Below are 9,550 nucleotides of genomic sequence, written 5' to 3'. Positions count from 1 at the left end.
GAGCCATGACTCTGGTCCCCTTCTGTGGCAACTTTCAGTTGCGGAAGCTATGGGTAGCTGGGAACACCCTGGCTGTATCCGTTTTTTTTCTCCCTTTGGAGTTCCCATAGTGGGTTACAATCTGCAGTGATTTTCTCCTGGTCATGTGTGCCCTACTCATGAATGCTGCTGATATCAGGACAGAGGAAGAGACCCAGAAATGCTAATTAGAGCATTCTAGGAACAGGTACATTCTAGTTATGTTGCACTATAATTATGTTCAGCAGTTGGAAGCAGGTTGAGATTACCTTGATTGATTATTGCTCTAGTACTGTGGTTCTTAACCATGGATGATTTTATCCTCCAGGGACAATATCTGGAGATATTTTGATTGTCACAACTGGGAATGGGTTGTGTTTATGGCATCAAGTGGGTAGAACTCAGGGATGCTACTAAATATCCTACAATGCACAGAACTAATGTAATTTTTACATTTTCTACATGACAGAGGAAAACGAATATATTTTCATGGTTCCCTTGCAAAGTTATTATTCATTCTTGCACAGAAGTCATGCCAATTACATGTGAAAATGTGGTTCACTTACACAGAAGGTCCTTCTCCTCCTCTTTCCCCCTCCTCCTTTTCATCTTCTCCTCCTCCTTCTCCTAGCCCTTCTCCTTTTCCTTATCCTCCTCATCTTCTGCTTCCTCCTCCTCCTTCTCCTCCTTCTTCTAGTCCTCCTTTCCCTTTTTCCCCTCCTCCTCCTTCTCCTTCTTCTAGTCCTCTTTGTCCTCTTCTTTCTTGTCCTCCTCCTAGCCCTCCTCCTCTTCCTTCTCCTCCCCCTACTCCTTTTACATGTATGGGTTGCATTTGTTTCCTGGAAGAAGAGATAGGAGATTTAGGGTTTCTCTTACGCTGAGTTTAAAAACAGCAGGAGTGTCTCTAAAAGCACCCCCCCCCCCGCAGGTAGTATCTAGTTAAACAATAATTCAATTTGTTCAAAACTAATTTGGCATTGATTCTTTCATATCTTGTTTACCTGTGTGGGAGCATAAACAATGATTGGCAAAAGCAGGACAAATAGATGGAAGCAGTGTTGGGGTCATGTGGCCAACATGTGACAGCAGTTCTACAGTAACATCAAGATTCCTTGGAAAAGATGCCCTTTCCTCTCATAAAATCATGATGGGATCAGATGATAAATCTTTTCAGGCAGTCTGTTTGTTTTCCCTGTTTTTACAAAGTCCTGTTCTTAAAAATATTCTGAAAGAAATCCTGATACTTTATTCTTAACAATCCTTCCAGAAGAAATATCTATAATTTCCATTCTTGACTCTAATTAGCCAAGTAACATAACGTTCAGTTAGCCTGTCTTATCTATATGTCTGTGTTGCAATTTGAAGTTGTCCAGTTTAGTAGAAATAAAAAATTTTTCCTTATCTATACATGTATATCTATAATCTTCGTATACAGTGCTTGAAAAAAAATGAAATCCTGTTTCAGTTTTTCTAAATAACTCACATCTTTGGCCCTTGCCTGTGGACTCTATTTTCAACCCTTTAGTCACATATCTCTGATATTCCTGGAATACTTGTTCTAAATACAATTTCCTGGGCCTTACTCCTTAAGTATCCTCAGAGGGGTAAGGCTCTGGGAATACGCAGCTTTCACAATATTCCCAGGTGATTTTATGGCCTGAGAGTTTTGAGAACAACCACAATAGCAAGATGGCCATCTTTCAGCATGAGTGTTTCCAGCTGCTCCAGAGAGTAGCTTTGCTTTTCACATTACCTGGCTGTCTTTCCTAAGTAGGTATGTGTTCTCCTTGGCTTTGGTTATCCACAGACAACATGCAGATAGTTCTCTTATTAGCATATAACAAGAGCCTTCAGAGAAATTGGATGCATAGTGTTGTTACTGAAAGAGCACATAACTCTTTGGAATATGTATTTTTTCCTTTTTAGGGAGAAGTAGCTGAAAGTAAACATGTCTGTCTCCATTTGGAACCTGGTCACTTCAGTTAGCCTTTGCCTCATCACTGGACATTTGTCTTGTTATAATGGCAGACACACTGCTAATATTGGAGCATATTTTATGGTATTTAGGTGTTCATATCTGTACTTTATTTTTTTAGTTTTTTTTTTTAAGTTTATTTTTGAGAGAGAGCATGAGCAGGGGAGGGGCAGAGAGAGAGGGAGAGAGAGAATCCAAAGCAGACTCTGAGCTGTCAGCACAGAGCCCGACATGAGGCTCAAACTCACAAACTGTGAGAGTATGACCTGAGCCGAAGTCGGATACTTAACTGACTGAGCCACTCAGGTGCCTCATGTGCTTTATTTTAACTCTTACTGTGGCAGTTTCTAAAAGAAAGCCAGATTTTTAAAAGATGCCCATTTGTTAAAGTGTTTGCTTCAAGTCACTTCTCTTTTGGGCATGATATGCTGTATAACTTCTAGCATTACTGGGGCTAAAAGTGGAAAAGTTGAGCTATAGAAGAAACCAAGTAGATTCATAGAGCATCAAATGATCCCTCAGCCTTCTGCATGGAGGGCCCAAGAAGAAGGCCTCAGAGAAGAGGGCAGTTGGACCAATTCCACCAAAACTGTGTATTTTCATGATGCTACAGTCTTGGTTTAGAGAAACCCAAGATTTGATGGCTTCAATTTCTGTATTCTACATACCAGTAATTCAAGCTACAGTAACAGTCCTGGGGATCTTTATGTAAACCTGGTACAAAGTTTCAAAATCATGGTGTATGGGACTCAGCGGTATAGATTAAATATCCTGATAAAAGGTTCCCAAGAGGTCAGGAAAGATGACTCTGCTTCCTGTTATTGTTTTTTCTCACTGAAAAAGACTTTTTTTTTTTTAGGTTTGTTTTTACTTTGAGCATTCTCTTTGGCTTGATAATTCGAAGATCTAATTAATTATCATACATTGAACTTAGTATGTGCATTCCTAGCATACGTCAAGGAATCATTAAAGCCCCTGCTAAGGATTCTCCCCTATGGATTCTGGGACAGTTTATTGTCCACACACTAGTGAGTCAACCATGGCCGGCAGGGCCCCTTAGGTCTAGAAGCTTTCACTGTTCTTGGAACCATTCTCAAAATCATTTTCTGCATTTAAGTGCTGCACTTTGCTCCCTTAACCAGGCTGCAGAGGGCAGTGCCCTGAACACATCCACTGTCCGTTTTCCTGCTGGATGATGTTGGAGGTCAGGGCTCAGTGTGGAATCTGCTTTTCTTGAATGTCAAAAGAAGTGCTAGAATGGAAACTAACTTACTTAGAGCCTAACCTAATGAGGGAAATAGAGGCATAATCCTTCTAGAGGTGAGTATCACCACAGATGAGAGGGGATGTTCAGAGAGACCCCACAGGACCACTATGGGCCATCTAGAATAGATGAACTAAATACAGATTCATATCAGTACTTGAATTCATTTAAGAAGGAGCCCAGTAGGAAGGACAATACGATATTAAAAACACTATGCTGCCTGCTCTCTCTTCAAGCCAGGGATGGCCACTGGCACTGCATTCCCCTTTGCTATGAATACCATATGCTAATCATGGACAGAGTTATTGAAATCTTACCATATGGTAGCCTTTTTTAAGCCCCACAACAATCCGTAGTAGTAGGATCCTGCTATCTTTTGTCTTTTACAGATAGGAAATGGAAGGTAAACAATATTAATTCTTCTGAGATCACATAGCCAACAGCCGTGGGCCTGATTCCGACCCAGGCTAACTTTAGAGCTTATGCTCCTAACCACAATATATGCAGTCTCCTTCGAGAGAAGAAATGGGGAAACATACAAGCAAATAAATGTGTATAGATCTAACTTGGTTTTGTGGGGGCTTATTTAAGAAATGTTAATTATTTAAGATGTCCAGGGCTCTAAAATCTGAAGAAACCTTCCAGATCTCTTATTTGCAGCTAGGGAAAGTAAGTTGCATTGCCAAATACTCCCCATTCCTTCAGTTTTCCAGAGCTAAACAGGCAACATTTACTTATTTGATTTTCAGAAGGCTAGAATGACCCAAGACATTTTGTTAGTCTATATTAGTTGACATTTGCCAAGTCTCACCTAATCCTTGTGTATACTGTGTTGGCCCTGGCTGGGTGTGGTCTGTTGGAGTAAGAATGGGGTGGGGACAAATATGCTTTATTACTTAGATGTCCTAATGCCTATGCAGGAGAGCATCATCTATGATAATAGCATGACTGGCTTCCTCATTGGATGCCTCAATATTCTTTAGACTCAGGGCACTGTTTATTCTTCCCCTCACATTCTGTATGCTTATATCATTGGTTCTGGACAGGTGTTTACCTTTCCTTGATCATATATTTCCTATTTAGCTATGATAAAATTATTGCTTGCATTTCCTATCCAACTGCTGAAACTTAGTCTGCTAGAATAATGTTTTCATTTCCTGTTTGTTTTTCTCCTGAAATCAACTCTGCATAATTATACATTTAGCTTTTGCTTAGCGGTGAGGGCTGTGTGACTTCTACCCCACCTAAACATGGGTGCTTTTATTCTCATTTCCTTATCTACCCATTGTTTTCAAAACAGACTGGGTCTGGACTTTCTTAAATTCTAAGCTGGGTAATATATTAAAATTTCATTCATCCTTGAATTCAGGTGCTTCAAACTTGGCAGGTGCTTAGTAAGTATTTGTTAAATAGAATTTAAGATGGATTGAAGATTAGATTCTTCAGGTAAAGAACTTCATAATCAACTACGAGTGGGGGATTTCCTATTATTCAGTGTTTTGCACTGTCTTGGAGGTCAACCATGGTACTACGTTCCATATACTGTTGTTTTAGGATGTTGATTTGCACAGGCCTGTAATATGTAGTAGTGTCTGACTGGTAATGTTTGGCAAATAGGAGGAATCTTTAATTTGCTTTTGGTGACTCAAATATGTTTCCATAACAATTCTTTTGTTTGCTTCCTTGGTCTATTTTTAGTAATTTTTTTTTCTTGAGGCTTGCTCAGAGACCGGACTGTCACATCTTGCATATTTAAATGTTTACCCAACTTCCGTTTGCATGTCATTTGATCATTTGCCTGTACAAATAGAAGAGCCAGCTTTTTGAGTACCTACCTAAAAGCATGTGGGCCAATTTTGAATATGCGTTTAGGAGGCACTACTAACAACAGTGGTACTAAATCCCATGTATTTTACTATTTCTGACACTTGTGAACAATACTCAGGGTAAAAGATACAATAGTTGACTAAATTGGTTAATGAGTAGTTGACCAAATGTACAATTTATAGATACAGTCTAAGAGATCTAAAGTTGAAAAAACTGTAGCAATTACTTGACTGAATTATCTTTCCTTGATTAGAATCTTCTGGATGGCTGTATGTAGGAACTTAGTGTTCTTTCAGTATATAAGTAGGATTTATTTGTCCAATGTTTATTCTTATGCAAACCATTAATTATGAGTTATCAAGATGACACTGAGTGATACAGAGGCATCTTGTATCCATTCCAGACATGATCTCAAGTATCTTCTGCTCTCTGCTAATCTTGTATGAGATGAAACAGTTTGGAGCTTTTTAAGGGTTCCAATAAACAGTTTCCATGCTGACTGTAGTGGAAAGAACGTTGTTCTGGACCTCCAGAAACCTGGGTTTTAAGTTCTGCTCTATGCCAACAATCTATGTGATTTAAAAAAATTTTTTTCTTTTTACATTTATTTATTTTTGAGAGACAGAGTGAGACAGAGCACGAACAGGGGAGGGGCAGAAAGAGAAGGAGACATGGAATCTGAAGCAGCCTCCAGGCTCTGAGCAGTCAGTTAGCACAGAGCCCAACATGGGGCTCGAACCCACGAACCGTGAGATCTTGACCTGAGCTGAAGTAGGACGCTCACCTTACTGAGCCACCCAGGTGCCCCTCTATGTGATTTTTAGAAAACTTTTTCACCTCAGGCCTCCATTTACTTACCTGTTAAGATAACATAAAGATTGAATTAAGTGACCTTTCATAATGCTTCCAGCATAGACATGCTATGCATTAAAGCTATTTTATTTATATCCCTGAGTCTGGAAAGATACTATCTTCTTGAGCAATGGAAAATGGAGCTACTCTTTAAGTAGCAAAGGTGAACCTGAGGCTGTCCATTGCCTTTAATCCAATCAGGAAATGCTGGACACTGCCTTCTGGGAGCGTAGATAGCATAAAATAGCTAATAGTGATGCGATGTCTGCAGTAGTGTGAATAATGATCAGTTACTGAGTTCCAGGTGATACATAGTTTTCAGATATTATCTTCTTATTCTCACCACACTCCTGGGAGGTAGATTTTACATGAGAGAAAATTGAGGGCTAGGGAGTTCGGTAACTTGCCAGAGAGCATGAGCCCGGTAATTGTCCAAACAAGGTTCAGATCCAGGTTTTCCTTAAATCTGACAGCCAATCTTGATCTGCTAGTCTTCGCTGCCTCTATCTGCAAAACTCACTCTCCTTCATTTACCCTATACTTAATGTAAGACATTGTGTACTGGGTACTGCTCTAGAATAGATGATTGGGATAGAAAATGGAGAAAAAGCCTTCCTTCAAGACAGCTTACATCCTAGCAAGGGTGAATAGTATCAGTAGATGTAATAAACACATGAACTACCTGGTGTTTTAGCAGGTGGTAAGTGCTATGGAAAAAGAAAAGGCCAAGCTGGGTGAAGAGAATTGGAAATGTGTGTGAATAGTGTGTGGAGGGTTGCAATTTTGAACTGGGTGGTCAGGGTGGGCATTATTGGGATGGGGATTTTTGATCAAGGACTTGAGAAGGTGAGGAAATGAGTCGTATGGACAGCTGGTAGAAGAGCATTCTTGGGCAGAGAGAACAGCAGGGTCCTGAGTGGGGAGCGTGCCTGGTTTTAGCACGTCAGTTATTTATGACTGTAAATAGCCACAATAGGAAAACACTGAGAACCTATTATAGACACTTCCATTCCTGCTCATGGTTCTGTTTATTTTAGAGGCAGGATGACTTCTTTCTTATCAGCATACTTCATCCTGCTTACCCAACGGTCTACTTGAAGATATTGTTTCTCACAAGATGTTTTTCAGCCTTCATTTTACTTGGCTCTAACTGGGATTCTCTTTTTTTTTTTTTTAATTTTTTTTTTTAACATTTTTATTTATTTTTGAGACAGAGAGAGACAGAGCATGAATGGGGGAGGGTCAGAGAGAGAGAGGGAGACACAGAATCTGAAACAGGCTCCAGGCTCTGAGCTGTCAGCACAGAGCCCGATGCGGGGCTTGAACTCACAAACCACGAGATCATGACCTGAGCCGAAGTCGGACGCTTAACCGACTGAGCCACCCAGGCGCCCCTCTAACTGGGATTCTCAAGCCTTCTTATCTCCAGACACTTTTATACTCTTAAAAATTGTGGAGGACTCAGAGAGCTGTTGTACATGTGAGCTATATTTATGAATATATACTGCATTAGGAATTAGAACAGAAATTTGTGAAATATTTATTTAATTTGTTGAAAGTAATAAGCCCTTGTCATGTTAACACAAATAACATATTTTCATGAAATATTACTATTTCCAAAACCCCCCAAAATAATGAGAATAGTGGCAATATTTTACATTTTTGCAAATCTCCTTAATGGTTGACTTAATAGAAGACAGCTGGATTCTCATACCTGCTTCCGCATTTCATCTGTTGTAACATGTTTGAGCTGAAACATATGAAGAAAATCCAGCCTTCCACAGATGGCCTTTCTAGGTAAGTGAATATTCTTCCCTGACAATACAAAGTGATAGTTTCCGAAGAGTTAGCTGCAGTGTGACTTTTTGCATTTTGTACACTCATGGGTAAATGAGCATGAAAAAGGCACACAACGTCATAGTATTAGTTTTGACTTTGCAACCCCTCAAACGGGTCTTGGAGACCACCAGGAGTCCCCTGACCACCCTTTGAAGCGTTAATAAGGTAAAGAGAAAATTTCTATGAAAAGTTTGGAAAAAATGATGTTGCATGAAGAAACCATGAACTTGGAGAACTTTCCTTTTAAAAGAATTTTTTTTAACATTTATTTATTTTTGAGAGACAGAGCATGAGCAGGGGAGGGGCAGAGAGAGAGAGGGAGACATAGAACCTGAGGCAAGGTCCAGGCTCTGAGCTGTCAGCACAGAGCCCCATGCAGGGCTTGAACTCAGGAATCGAGGTATCACGACCTAAGCCAAAGTTGGACGCTTAACTGACTAAGCCACCTAGGCTCCCCGAACTTGGAGAACTTTCTAACACATCTGCTTCAGTGTCAGGCAGGGAGGATTTATTGTCTCTTTGGGCACTTTATTCAAGGATATAAGTCACTGCCACAGACAGCCAGTGAATACATAATCTAGAAAATGGGGAGAAAGTTCTCTCATCTACCTTTCCCCACTGTGGTCCCTACAGAACTAAAAGTAAAGCAATTGACCAATATTCTGTACCCTGGGACAGTGCTGCTTCAACTTTAACTTGCAGGCCAGTCACCTGGGCATCTTATTAAAATGCAGATTTCAGCTTTGTAGGTCAGAGTAGGGTCTAGGATTCTGTATTTCTTATCGTCCTCCAGGTGATGCTGTTGGTTTTGGTCCACAGACCACACTTTGAGTAGCGAGGGTCTAGAGGTTAAATAGACTAGTACTCCGAGGATGGGTTGACTCTGCATTTCTAGTGAATCCAGTGCTTCCCAGCCTGCTAAACTATGTATCATCAGGTGATCAGGGACAGAAAGATTACTGAATAAAACTATGGACAGTGCCACCCTCAGAGCTGTCCAGTTGGTCTTATCTACCACATGTTGTGATGCTCAGTGTCTTTGCCTAACCTACCGCCTACACGCTCTGATGGCTTCCTAGTTAGCTGAAAATATAATTCAGACTCCATACCCTGATTCACCAGACCCTTATTCGTCTGGCCTCTTTGGACATCTTTGATCTTGATGATCATTTCCTGTCATTCACATGGTGCTGTCACAGTGACAGTGTTTCAGTTTCAGAAAGTGGTTGAATTCTCAGTTTGCTTGATGATGGCTTGTCAAATAAGCTAATTCTTTCCTTGAGGTACAGCAAAGATACAGACCCCCCCAAAAAAAATTGGAAATAATTTAATAAAAGCAGTAAAGTTGTGAGTTTTTGGATTTTGTTTTTAAATTTTTTTCAATTTATTATTTTTTTAATTTTTTAATTATTTTATTTTAATTTTTTATTTTTTAAAATTTACATCCAAATTAGTTAGCATATGGTGAAACGATTTCAGGAGTAGATTCCTTAGTGCCCCTTGTGCACTTAGCCCATCCCCTGTTCTCCATATTTATGAGACTCTTCTGTTTTGTTCCCCTCCCTGTTTTTATATTATTTTTGTTTCCCTTCCCTTATGTTCATCTGTTTTGTCTCTTAAAGTCCTCATATGAGTGAAGTCACATGGTTTTTGTCTTTCTCTGACTGACTAATTTCACTTAGCATAATACCCTCCAGTTCCATCCACATAGTTGCAAATGGCAAGATTTCATTCTTTTTGATTGCCGAGTAATACTCTATTGTGTGTGTGTGTGT

This window comes from Herpailurus yagouaroundi, unplaced genomic scaffold, assembly GCF_014898765.1.
Source record: "Herpailurus yagouaroundi ecotype Mexico unplaced genomic scaffold, PumYag 29, whole genome shotgun sequence".
Taxonomy (NCBI): Eukaryota; Metazoa; Chordata; class Mammalia; order Carnivora; family Felidae; genus Herpailurus; species Herpailurus yagouaroundi.
Note: the sequence above shows the minus strand (reverse complement) of the source record.